Consider the following 13161-nt stretch of genomic DNA (forward strand, 5'->3'; position numbering starts at 1 on the left):
GCCAGAACTGGACACAGAACTTGAGATGCTGCCCAATCAGTGCTGAGCACAGGGGAAGAATCACTGCCCTGGTCCAACTGGCCAGAACATTCCTGATCCATAGGAGTCCCAGGAGTTGGATGACAGGAATTTTAGGGATGGGTTGTGATAATGTGTTTTTGATTGTGAGCCATGAAAAGTCTTGATTTTCAATATCTATTCAGACTGCATTAGAAGTTTCTGGGGATCAATATCATTTTAACATTGCTGATATCAATCTATAAAGAGGAAAAGAATACTAAACAAAATCCATTACTCTCCATTATTTTCAAGATAGTATATTCACTTGGACAAACCTTCTGAAGTCTTTCTAAGCAACCACAGAATAATTGAAAACTTAAATTATTCCCAGGGGCTTTACTTGTTTGGGTGTTTTGAGCAAATGTTTTTGAGTCCTTGTCACTGAATTTCTGAACCGAAGAGCTCAAGAAAGAAGAGGCTTTCAGAAAAGTAAAATTCACCAGCAACCTCCAATTGGCTGAGGATCCATCCTCATCAGAGCAGGAATGAACAGCAATGGGCACAGCTTTGTGGCTGCCCCAGCTCTGGGATGGGCCCTGGGCCTGGAGCAGGAGCAGCTCTGCAGGGCCCCAAGGCCGGGGCTGTTGTGCTGGCCTGGGCAGATGGGATGGCAGCAGGGGCTGCAGAGCTCTCAGGAGCTCAGGGAGAGGGGAGCAGGGCACAGAGGGAGCCTCCTTTTGCCTTGGCCAAACACCTTCTCGATGACCACCCCAAATGGCCACACCCACTGACCACACTGTGCTAACCACCCCCATTGACCAGAACCACTGACCACACCCAATGAACACACCCATTGCCAAGACACCAATGCCCATACCCGCACTGACCACAGCCCACCGAATTCTTCCACTCATGACATCCACAGCCCACGTCCCCTGACCACACCCTATGACCACTCTGCACATCTTGGCCCCCCTGACCACACCCCAATGACCCAAAAACTGACTGTACACCCACTAACCACCCCCAATCACTGCACCCACTGGCCACACCCACCGTTCACACAGCTGCCCATACCCAGTGACCAAACTCCTGGCCACCCAGGTGACCACACCCACCTGACCAAAGCTGCTGACCACACACACTGACCAAAACCTGACTCACTACATGCCACTGACAACACCCAGTGACCACATCCACTGACCACCCTAATGACCATGTCCACTGACTGCACCCATTGACCACACCAAATAGCCACTCCCCGACCACACCCAATGAGCACACCAACTGACCACACATCAGTGACCCACCAACTGTCCACACCCTCTGACTGCAATCCACTGACCACACCCACTGACCAAACACACTGCCCAGACACCAATGCCCACACCCCACTAGCCACACCCACTGAAAATACCCACTGACCAAACACAATGACCACCCCCACTGACCAAACCACATGAACCTGATCAGTGACCACAGCTACTGACAACATCCTTGGCCCACACACCACTGCCTGCACCCCACTGACTACATTCACTCACCACACCCACTGACCACTCTGCCACTGACTGCAGCCAATGACCCCACCCATTGAACACCCATCACCACACCAATTGACCATCCAAATGACCACACCTATTTACCACGCCCCACTGACTTCCGAACTGACCACATCCACTGACCACAGCTGCTGATCACAATCTACTGTGCACACCCTCTGCCCTCAACAACTGCCTGGACATCAATGGCCACACCCCACTGACCACACTACCACTGACCACACACCATTGACCACCTCGAGGGACCACAACCACTGACCACACTTCTACTGCCCACTCCCACACACCGCTCCCACAAACCATACCACAATGACCATCCACAGCCCACAACCACTGACCATGCTGCACTGCTCACACCCACTGACCACACCCACTGACCACACCCACTGACCACCCCTAACTGAACATCCCTACAGCTACCTTCAAAGTGACTGCACCTACTGTCCACACCCAGTGTCCACAGCCAGTAACCACACCTTAATGCTCACATAGCACTGACCACCCCTCACTGACCACACCCACTGACTGCACCCCACTCACCTCCCAAATGACCAAACCTCCACTGAGCACACACACTGAATACCCCCACTGACCACAACCACTGACCACACCTTCTGTCCACACTCACTTGCCACATCCACTGACCACACCCCACTGACCAATCCTGCTGGCCACATCCACTGCCCACATCCCCCTGCCCACCCAACTCACCACATTCCCTTCCCAAGGGCCAGGGGACAAGGTCCAGCAGCTCTGCTGGTTCTGCAGAGCCACAACAGCCCTGGTTCCATGAGTTTCTGTACTGTCAGCAGCAGTTCCTTGGTTCCAATGATGGCCTGCTGGGTCACAGTGGATGTTTGGTTTCATGAAGTTCTGCAGTGTCACCATGGCCTACCTGGTTCCATGAGCTTCCCTGGTGCCAAAATGGACTCCTTGGATGGGCAGGGTAACAATGGACCATTGGCTCCATGCAGCCCCACTGGGTCACCATGGACTCCTTGGTTCCATGAGGTTCTGGTAGGTGTTGCCATGGTCTCCTTGGATCCACAGTGTCACAATGAACCACTGGATCCACGTGGCCCTGCTGTGTCACAATGGCCCCTTGGTTCCATGGGAACCAAGTGTCACAATTGACTCCTTGCTTCCATGGGGCCCCTCTGAGTCACAATGGTCCCTTAGTTCCATGAGAAATACACAAGTCTTTTAGAAACATTGAGAAAACCCTGCCTAACAGAGCTGAGAATATCTGCTTCCATTCAAACAAGAAGTGAAACCTGAGGATGGCACTAGCAGCTTCCATCTGCAACAGAGATTCAGGGAAAGGACAGGGACAGAGAATTCAGCTGAAAGATTCAGAGAATTCTGCTTACAGAGATCAGTTCTGCTCACACTGTCCCTTGCAGAAAGGTGACATCATTCCAGGCAGCCTATACTGAGCATGTGGTTACTGAGTGGGGTTTGTTGTTTAGGAAACCTGCTCAGGATTTTTCATTTTTCCTTACAAAGAGGAAAACTTCTCCTGTGCCTGTGTGCAGGCAGAGCCCTAAGGTGAGCAGGTGGGACATGGTGTAATGGGCTGGGACACCCAGTTGCAGAGCTCAGGGGACAAGGTTCTGGTGCAGGGCACAGGGATGTCAGTCCCAGGTGGGTGATGTCAGATATGATGAGGCTGGGGGTGAGGAGCAGATTGTCCAAACAGGGTCAGCCTTCAAGGGGCTCATTCTTCTGTGCCCAGAACTCCTAAGGAGACATTCATCCTCAAGATCAATTGGGGAATGCTTCTACGACCTCTTCAATGAACTGAAAAGTAAAAAATACTCACTTGATTAAAGAAAAAATGTCATGAGGTGCACTTTAAAATCGTCCTCCTTAACAGAACTTCAAAGTGACTCCAAGCAGCTGCACAAGCCCTGGAGACATGAACACAAGTGAAGGAAGACAAAGAGCTCCCAAGGGCTTTCTCTATCTTAATGAACCCCACGGTGGATTTGGGGCTGAGTCCAGGACCCCCAGGCACTGAGAAGGTTGAAGAAGCTGCTCAAGGAGTCAGAAGCAAAACTCCAAGTCCCAAGGAGCATCAGTGGCCCCACTGAGGGCAGGGACTGCCAAAGGCTCCCCAGGCACTGGTGAGAGCAGATCCTTGAGGGCAGGATTGCAGGAGCCAAAGGCTGTGAGCAGGAACTGCAATGCTGAGCAAGGCCTGGGCTGGTTGGAGGCAGCAGAAAGGCCAAGGCCTGAGCCCAGGCCTGGCCCAGCAGGGCCTGTGCCTCACGGGTGGCTCGGGGCTGTTCCTGGGGCACTGGGATGGGAGGGGCAGCAAGGACAAATGGCACCAACCTGTGTGACACTGCAGATGCTCATGGAACCAAGGGCCAGTGTGACACAGCAGGACCTCATGGAAACAAGAGGCCATTGTGAGCCTGCGGGGCTGTAACACCCCAGAACACTGAAATGTTGGGGGTGACCAAAGGTTCCTTTACTCGAGTTTGGTGCACAGGAGAAACCCCAGCTAGATATTCTTAAGAGTTTAAAATGAAACCAAAGTTTACTGGTAAAATATAAAAAATCAAGGTTCTTTGGAAAGGGATTTAATATAGTATCCATGTCATCATAAAAAAAGCCAAAGAAACTTCTCATAGCAGGAACATAATTAACTTGGTGAAATTAACCTAGAAACTTTTAAATATATAAGTTGTTTAGGTACCTGCTATAAGCAATAAGCTAAGTTATCTGTATGTTAACTGCCTCATTGTCTGTATGTTAACCGTCTGTTGTATTTTCCATTTGTTACAATGTTCTGTGTTCTGTGCTCCTGGTTATTTGTCCCTCGCCCTCCCGTACCTGATCCTGTACACTTCTGTCCTTCCCCGAGATCAGCATACTGTAACAAGGACTTGTGGAAGTGTCACTGGGAGTGGATACCTTTTTAAATCTCTATCTACTAAAACCACCAAGGACTGAAAATGTTACCCTCAAGTAAGGAAAGCTACTGAATAACATCCAAATCCTCCTCGCCTGCTAGCCATGACCTAACTAACACTCCAATAGTGTGACCCCCATGGAAACGAGCCAACAGCAGTCTTCCCAGGGACCCCATGAGGACGGCAGGCCCAGCTCTGCCGGAGATGACAAAGCTGCACTACTCCTGCTCCTCCTCTGCGTTGTCCGGGAGCAGCAGCGGGGTGCGCGACTACCCTGAGCCCCCCTCCCCAGAGCTATCTCTAATAAGGCCTGTAAAAAGGAGTTTGGTCTCCTGGCCCATTTATTACAGTACCCAAAAGCTTTTCATTTAAAGAGCATTAGAAGGAGAGGAGAGAGAGACAGAAAGACAGAAGCTCTATAGAAAGACACACACATATGGCTACATATGACATACATGCATATGACACACACTCTTTGGGTTCCAGTGTGGGTGAGACACAGACCCCAGCAGAAGGCAGGGTACAGACCATGGGCTGAGCGCCTGCTCTGTGTTTTAAGCCTCTGTGCCTTCATGGGCCTCCCACGGTTGGACTTGTGATTCCTCGGCAATCAGAGCCTGGGTCAGCACCAGCCCACTGTGTGACTGACTGACAGCTCATCCCAGGGTGTCTGGGACATTGATCTCATCCGGGCTCTGACAGTGACCATGGTGACACTGCAGAACCTCACGGAACCAGGGGTCAGTTGTGACAATGCAGATCCAAGGACACCATGGTGACACTGCAGAACCTCATGGAACCAGGGGTCAGTTGTGACAATGCAGGTTCATGGACACCATGGTGACACTGCAGAACCTCATGGAACCAAGGGGCCACTGTGACACTGTGGGTCCTCACTGAACTGATGAGTCCTTTGTGGCTGATAGGGAAGATGCCTTTACAGGCAATTTGATGACTGAAGGTATGAGTGTTAATATCTTTGAAATGGGTCTTAATATCTCTATTAACTTAAAGCAGCAGGATTATCTCCGAGCCCAGACAGCTTGGCTCATGAAACAAGTGGGTCTCCATGAGCTTGAGTTTATGAACTTTGGGGTAAAATGCCAGGTTCAAGAGGGGTAGATGTGGCAGGCATTTTGGGAAGGCTGTACATTCCTAGTACTTTGGCCAGTGGGGAAACGTAGAGGGCCAGGAGCTAAGGATAAAAGGAGGCTGCACCCTCCAGAACCTCGAGAGAAAAAAGCCCATGGGCATGTGTCCTGGTGGGCTCTTTCCCTTTATTCAAATAAAGTTCAGACTCCTCTGTCCCCTTTATGGACACTGGCTTTTCATAGTGTAATTTTCTGTGCATGACACAGTGGAATGTCACGAAACCAAAGAGCCATTGTGACACATCAAGGACTCATTGGAACATTGTTGACAGTATAGAACCTCATGGCGCCAAGGGGCCATGGTGACAGTGTGGATCCAAGGGACACCATGGAAACACTCAGGAATCTCATGGAACCGAGGAGACCATTGTGACATTCTGGTGCCTCAGGGAATCAGTGGGACCCTTGTGAAAATCAGAACCCCTATGGAACCAAGGGTCAGTGATGAAGCTGTGGGGCCATAGAACCAAGGAGCCGTTGTGACACAGCGGGGCCACACAGAGCCCGGGGCCATGGTGGCACTGCAGGACCCTATGGAAGCAAGGGACCATTGTGACACTACAGAAGCAGGGAGAATATTATTGCAAGGACAATATTGTGACACTACAGGGACTCACGGAATCAAGGACAACATTGTGACACTGTGGGGCCCCATGGAACCAAGGGAACACTGAACAGGTCTGACTGGCTGGGCCTCCCAGAGTCCCTGGTCTGACTGACCTTGGCATGTCAAGGGCTGATGCCCATCTGCCCCTGAAGCACTAGGACTCTGTGTTTTCCTTCCTGCAGAAAAGAACTGTCCTTCTCCTCCCAGTGTCCATGGCCAAAATTGGGATTCCTCCTCCAAATTTCCTCATATGCAAAGATTGCTCCCAGATGAAATCTGCCAGGACAGACAGATCTGCCTGGCTTGGCCTCCCAGTGGCCACTTTTCATCTGCGTTTGAAACACTGGGACCATGTGCTTTTCCTTCCTGTGGAAATGAAGCACATTTCATGTCCAAGCACCCATGGCCAAATTTGGGAATCCACCTCCAGAATTCCCTATATTCGATGATAGCTCCAGACAAAAATTGCCATGACTGACAAGTGTGGTTGGCCTTGGCTTCCTCAGGTCAGGCTCTCTGCATTTGAAACACAGGTGCTCTGTGCTTTCCTAATGAAGAGAACTCTTCTTCCATTCCAGATACCCACAACCAAAATCGAGATTCCAACTCCAAAGGGTTGGAATGTTGGCTGTCCAAGGACAGCCCCCAGATGAAAGCATTCAGGAGAGAGAGGTCTGGCTGGCTTGGCCCATGGGTGGCCACCTCTCATCTTGTTCCAAAACACTTTGGTTTCACACTTTTATTTCTTATTGAAAAAACCATCCACCTTGACCACGCATCCATGGCAAAACTAGGATTCCACCTCCAAAACTCTGTACATGCAAGGATTGCTCCCAGGTGAAAGCTGCCAGGACAGACTGGTCTGGCTGCTCTTGGCCTCTTGGTGGTGCCTCTCACCTGCTTTTGGAACACTGGGACTCAGTACTTTCCTTCCTATGGAAAAGAACCATCGTTTTCCTCAAGGCGTCCATGTTCAAAATTGAGACTCAGCCCCCAGAATTCTGCTTATCCAGGGATTTATCATAATGAAAGCAGCCAAGACAAACAGGTCTGGCTGGCTTGGTCTGCCAGGAGTCACCTGTCTCCTCTTCTGACTTTGATACACTTGGGCTCTGTGCTTTCCCTCCTATAAAAAGAACCATCCTTTTTATCTATGCAGAAATGGCTGGATGTGGGATTCCACCTCCAAAATTTCCTGTATGCAAGTATTACTTTCAAATAAAAGCTGCCGAGGCAGAAAGGTCTGTCTGGCCTTGGCCTCTGATGACCACCTTTCACCTGCCCCTGGTGGTCCTTGCTTTCCTTCCTATGGAAAAGAACTGTCCTTTTCTTCCAAATGTCCACTTCTGAAATTAATATTCCAGCTCAAAAATTCAGTGTATCCAAGAATAGCTCGCAGAAAAAAACTGCCACTACCATCTAATCTGGCTGTGCTTGTCCTCTGGTGACTGCCCTTCATGTCCTGTGGCAACACTGGGTCTGGGTTGTTTCCTTCCTATGGAGACCATTGTGACATTTTGGGGCATCCTGAAATGAAGGGGCCATTGTGACACTGTGGGGACACTGTGTATCCAAGGGGCCATTGTGACACTGTGGGGTGCCATGGCACCAAGGACATCACTGTGGCACTGCAGGGTCGCATGGTCCCAAGGGGCCAGTGTGAAGCAGCCAGGCTTTGTGGAACCGAGAGCCCATTGCTGCATTGCAGGGCCTCGTGCAGCCAAAGGGCCGTTGTGATCCTGCAGATCACCGTGGATCCATGGAGAGCATTGTGGCACTGCAAGGAGCCGTGGAATCATGGAGACACTGTGGGGCCCACGAAGCCAAAAGGCCATTGTGACCCTGCAGGGCCTCATGGAAGCAAGGGGCCATTGTGTCTCTGCAGAAGCAAGGAGAACATTGTGACACTACAGGGCCTCATGGAATCAAGGGAGATATAAGAGGTCTGGCTGGTTTGGCCTCCCGGGGGCCACCTGATAGGTCTGGCTGACCTTGGCATGTTGAGGTCTGCCTCTCATCAGGCCCTGGAGAACTGGGACCCTGTGCTTTCCTTCGTATGGAAAAGAACCCTCCATGTTTCCAGGAGCCCATGCCCAAAATTGATATTCCTGCAAAAATTCCCTGTATGCAAGATTCTTCCAGCCAAAGCTATCAGGACAGAGAGCTCTGGCTGGCCTTGGCCTCTGGTGGTTACCTCATATCTCAAAGGAAGTCCTGAGGAAAGTACTTGAACAAGTTTCACTACTGCAACATTATTGAGTCTCTTGTCCTCTGCAAAATGCTCTTCTGATCATATGTGTCTTTTTTTTCTCATGTATTATAAAGGAAAAAAAAAAATTCAGTTAAATAACAATATTTTTATCACTCTACCAGTGTTATCTCATACAAAACACTTCCTCTACATATGGATGCAGATCACCTGTATAAGCAAACACACTAAAGAATCCAGCAATTACTTGTCTCTGCTCCCATCTGTCACATCTCCTCTGGAGCTGGAGGTGCAGTCGTGGTGCCCACAGCAGCCCTGGGGCTCTGTGCCCCATGGCCTCCCTGCTGGGCAGCATCTGCCAGCTCCTGCACAGCCCGTGGCACCTGTGGGGCTGCACTGACAGCCCTGCCCCGGGCTCTTCCGGGCTCTGGGCCAGCAGAGAGGCCGGGCAGGTCTGGCCATGGCCGGGAACAGGCCCTGAGCCCTGCAGGAGGATGGAGCTGGGCCACAGCCAAACTCAGCCCAGGGCAAACCTGGGCTGAGCAGCCAGGGCTGGCAATGTCTGAGGACAGAGGCTGGCGCTGACAAATGTCCTGGGCCCCCTCCCTGCTCTGTGCATGCCACCAAGGGCACAGAGCAGCCTCCTCTCTGGGCCACTTGCCTGTTTCCAATGCCTTGCCCAGGCGCTGCCCTGCCCCACAAGGCCTGGGCTGAGTCCTGCCCCTGCACGCTCAGCCAGGCTGACATGGACACTGCTGCTTTCTCTGGCAGGCTCTCTCAGGCCAGCTCAGCTCCCTGCAAGCTGTGCCAGCTGCCCTGAGCTCTGTGCAGCAGCAAGGGCCTCTCCCCAGCACAGCCCAGCCGGCTCTGGCCCCACAGCTCTGCTCAGGGCAGGGGGCTCTGGGCAGTGGCCCCACGGCCTCAGCCCCTGGCAAGGGCACAGCAGCAGCTGCAGCTCAGACAGAACTCAGGCCCAGCCATGGGCAAGGTGCTTGGCCAAGGCAAAAGGAGGCTCCCTCTGTGCCCTGCTCCCCTCTCCCTGAGCTCCTGAGAGCTCTGCAGCCCCTGCTGCCATCCCATCTGCCCAGGCCAGCACAACAGCCTCGGCCTTGGGGCCCTGCAGAGCTGCTCCTGCTCCAGGCCCAGGGCCCATCCCAGAGCTGGGGCAGCCACAAAGCTGTGCCCATTGCTGTTCATTCCTGCTCTGATGAGGATGGATCCTCTGCCACTTGGAGGTTGCTGATAAACTTTACTTTTACAGAGACTTCTTCTTTCTTGAGCTCTTCAATTGAGAAATTCAGTGTGAAAGGCTCATAAACATTTGTGGAAAACACCCAAACAAGAAAAGCCCCTGGGAGTAAGTAAAGTTTTTAATTCTTCTGTGGCTAATTAGAAAGATTTCAGAAGTGCATTCAATGTGAATAAACTATATTCAAAACAATGCAAAGAGAACAGTTTTCTCCTGTTATGTTTTCCTGTTTCTAGACTGATATTCACAATCTCCAGTTGACATTGACCTGCAGCACCTTCTTATGCAGTCAGAATTGACATGAAAGCCAAGACACTTCATGGCTGATAATCAATAGCACTTTGTCCCCTCATCCAACCCCTGGGACTCCAATGGATCAGGAATGGTGTGGCCAGCAGGACCAAGGCAGGGATTTTTCCCCTGTGCTCAGCACTGGTTGGGCAGCACCTCGAGTCCTGTTGTCCAGTTCTGGGCCCCTCACTTTAAGAAGAACATGGAGGGGCTGGAGCATGTCCAGAGAAGGGCAACACGGCTGGTGAGGGGTCTGGAACACAAGTCCTGTGAGGAAGAACTGAGGGAGCTGAGGTTGTTTATCCTGGAGATGAGGAGGCTCAGCTGAGACCACATCACTCTCTACAGCTCTCTGACAGAAGGGTTCAGCGAGTGTGGTTTGGGCTCTTTTTCACAGGGAGCAGTGACAAGAAAAGAGGACAAAGTCTTAAGCTGCGCCTGGGGACGTTTTTGAGGATGTTAGGGAATATTCTTCATAAAAGAGGTGATTTGGCATTGCAATGGGCTGCCCAAGGAGGTGGGTGAGTCACCGTCTCTGGAAATGTTTCAGCATAGATTGGATATGGCAGTGAGTACCATGGTCTGGGTGACAAGGTGGTTTTAGGTCACAGGTTGGACTCGATGCTCTCAAAGGTCTTTTCCAGCCTGGGTTTGTCAGGGTCCACACCACATGCAGAGTCCTGATAGGTTCTTTTAGGGATCTCAAAGCACAAAAGACACAGCAGGGGACAAAACCAGTTTACTTTTGCAAAAGCTGCACTTTTATTTAGTGCCAACAAAATTAGATAGAGGGACAGAAAGAGAGAGAGAGAGAGTGACAGAGAGATTGGGATTATAGCTACCAAGACGGGCAGACGATCCTCGTGGAACCAGCCAATAGATGTCCGTTGCCGTCCGGGGAGATCTCAGGGGTCTTCAGTTTGAGGGTGTCTTTTATAGTCTTTTCCAAGGCATCGGGCGACTGGCCAAAAGGTGGGAAGATTTATGGACTATTGTATGTGGAGATCGTTGCTCAAAGAAGCAGGTGGAAACAGGACGCTGCGCAAGTGGCCTGTGTAGGAGCAGTGCATCATGGCAAGCTCCAGGCACACCAACGGTCCTTGTGACCAGTCCTGCAGCAAGTAGCCTGCGTAGGAGCAGTGCACCATGACCAGTCCATTGTTCTCACACCTGTGGGAGCAGACCGGCCCTGGTTGGGATGGGCACCAACTGAGAACAGTCACTTGGCATTCCTCTCTTCCCTGGCCAGGGCCTTTAAACTCCAGTTCTTTAGGCCTCAGGCGAGGGTCATTGGGCAGAACAAATGAGATGCTTTTAGATGGACTCTTACATATGGGAACAATCTTTGTAAATAAGGAAATTTGGATAAGGAATCAGCTTTGGCCCTATTGCCCGATCCGAAGAAAACACAAACAACCGAAGTCGTTTATGCGGTGCTTTATTGAGGGCCCGGGAGCCTGTGGACTAGCGTCCAAAGACAGAGCCCCATCTCACAGAAAATTCACAGGGTTTTTATATGTTTCTTTACATGATTTCTTCATCATAACAAATTCTTACTTCATTCTCACTACCTGGTACAATAATCTCTCTGACATTTAAGTTTCTGCCAAAAGGTACATTCCCTAGATAAATGGATACACTCCTTAAGATAAGTGATTATCTCTTAACTACACTGCTTACATTACAAAATCTGCTATAATAGTTCATCTGCAGGTTACGTGCGGCCTACCAAGCCTTAGCATGACTACTACTAATGTCAATTAATGTCAATTATTAAGGTTCACTACTATCTTAATACAGTGTATTGAATCAAATGGCAACAATTCCCCCCTTTTGAGCATTCTTCAGTCTTCTGCAAGGATGCTCAACTCTCAGTTATCATCAGGTCTTTCAAATGCTGGATTTTCTTGCCCGATGGCAACTTCATACTTCGGAGGAGGCAGGTGCATCTCGTTAGTTCTTGTCAAGGCTTTTATCACTCTTCTGGTGCGTTTTGTTTCTTTTTCGATGACTCCTAAAACACACTTATACACTAGCCAAATAATTAATAATAGAACTGCAAACAACAGAATGTACTGTATTACAGACGAAACCCACCCAGAAACCTGAAGTCCTAAAGATTCAAAAGTTTCTCCGATCCAATTATGTTGTACTTCCTTTTCAATGTCTTTTGTTTTGGATTCAATTGTTTTAATTGAGAGATATCTTTTTCCACTTCAATGGTCATGTTTGGAATATGGATGCAGCAATGGTCAATTTTCGTTTTTAGATACTGACACACACCATGCTTTTTTAACAAGAGCATATCTAATGCCATCCTATTCTGCAAAGTCATTCGGGATGTGGCTTGCAATTGCAAATTTATATCTTTGAATCCTCTCTTAGTGGCTGCTGCTAATCTCTCAGTCTGCCCTAGCAATTTGTACAGCATTTCTTTGTTCCTATAGGCGGCTACAGGTGCAAATAGTGATTCCAAAGCCCACCCAAATTTAACTCCACCATCAGGCTCGTGCCATTCATTCTCTAACTCAGTGAATGCATCTACTTCTCTTTTCTTCCGGTTGGATTTTAATTTTGATTGCTTCCACAGAGGGCAAAGGGTGGGGACTCCTAGAGTGATTTGTGTTACAGGCCCATCTATAGGAATATGTGTGGTCCATTGTCCATGTCCCATTACCCAAACTAGATTTCCTGGACTTCTAATTGTAGTATCTGTACAACTTACAGCTCTTTTAATTCCATTGCTTCTGCTCAGTGCGGCTACTTTTCCCATAATTGTATGATTAAATTTTCTACATTCACATCCCCACTTAAGTAATTTCCCTAGCTGGATATGTTTCCTAACTATTGGGTTATTCTTCAAACAGGTTGGACACATGGCATTCACCCGTTTTGCCAATGTTAACATCTGGTTAGAAATTACTTCTTTTTTTAGAAATTTTACCAATGCTTCTGCTCCCCAATGGCATTTATTATGTTCAGTTTCTAAGATAGCTTTCATAATTCGGACGGGAACTACAACTTGTCCCATGGCTCTTATATACCATCCAGTTGCATTCTTTTGCACTTGCAGCAGTGATGCTAGTTTTTCATCATCTGGAGAATACTTCGGTTCCTGGATCAAATGTGGAGTTACAGGATTCACCTTAGTGGGTATCAAAGCCATTTGGG

Source organism: Oenanthe melanoleuca, unplaced genomic scaffold (genome assembly GCF_029582105.1).
Source record: "Oenanthe melanoleuca isolate GR-GAL-2019-014 unplaced genomic scaffold, OMel1.0 S001, whole genome shotgun sequence".
Lineage (NCBI taxonomy): Eukaryota > Metazoa > Chordata > Aves > Passeriformes > Muscicapidae > Oenanthe > Oenanthe melanoleuca.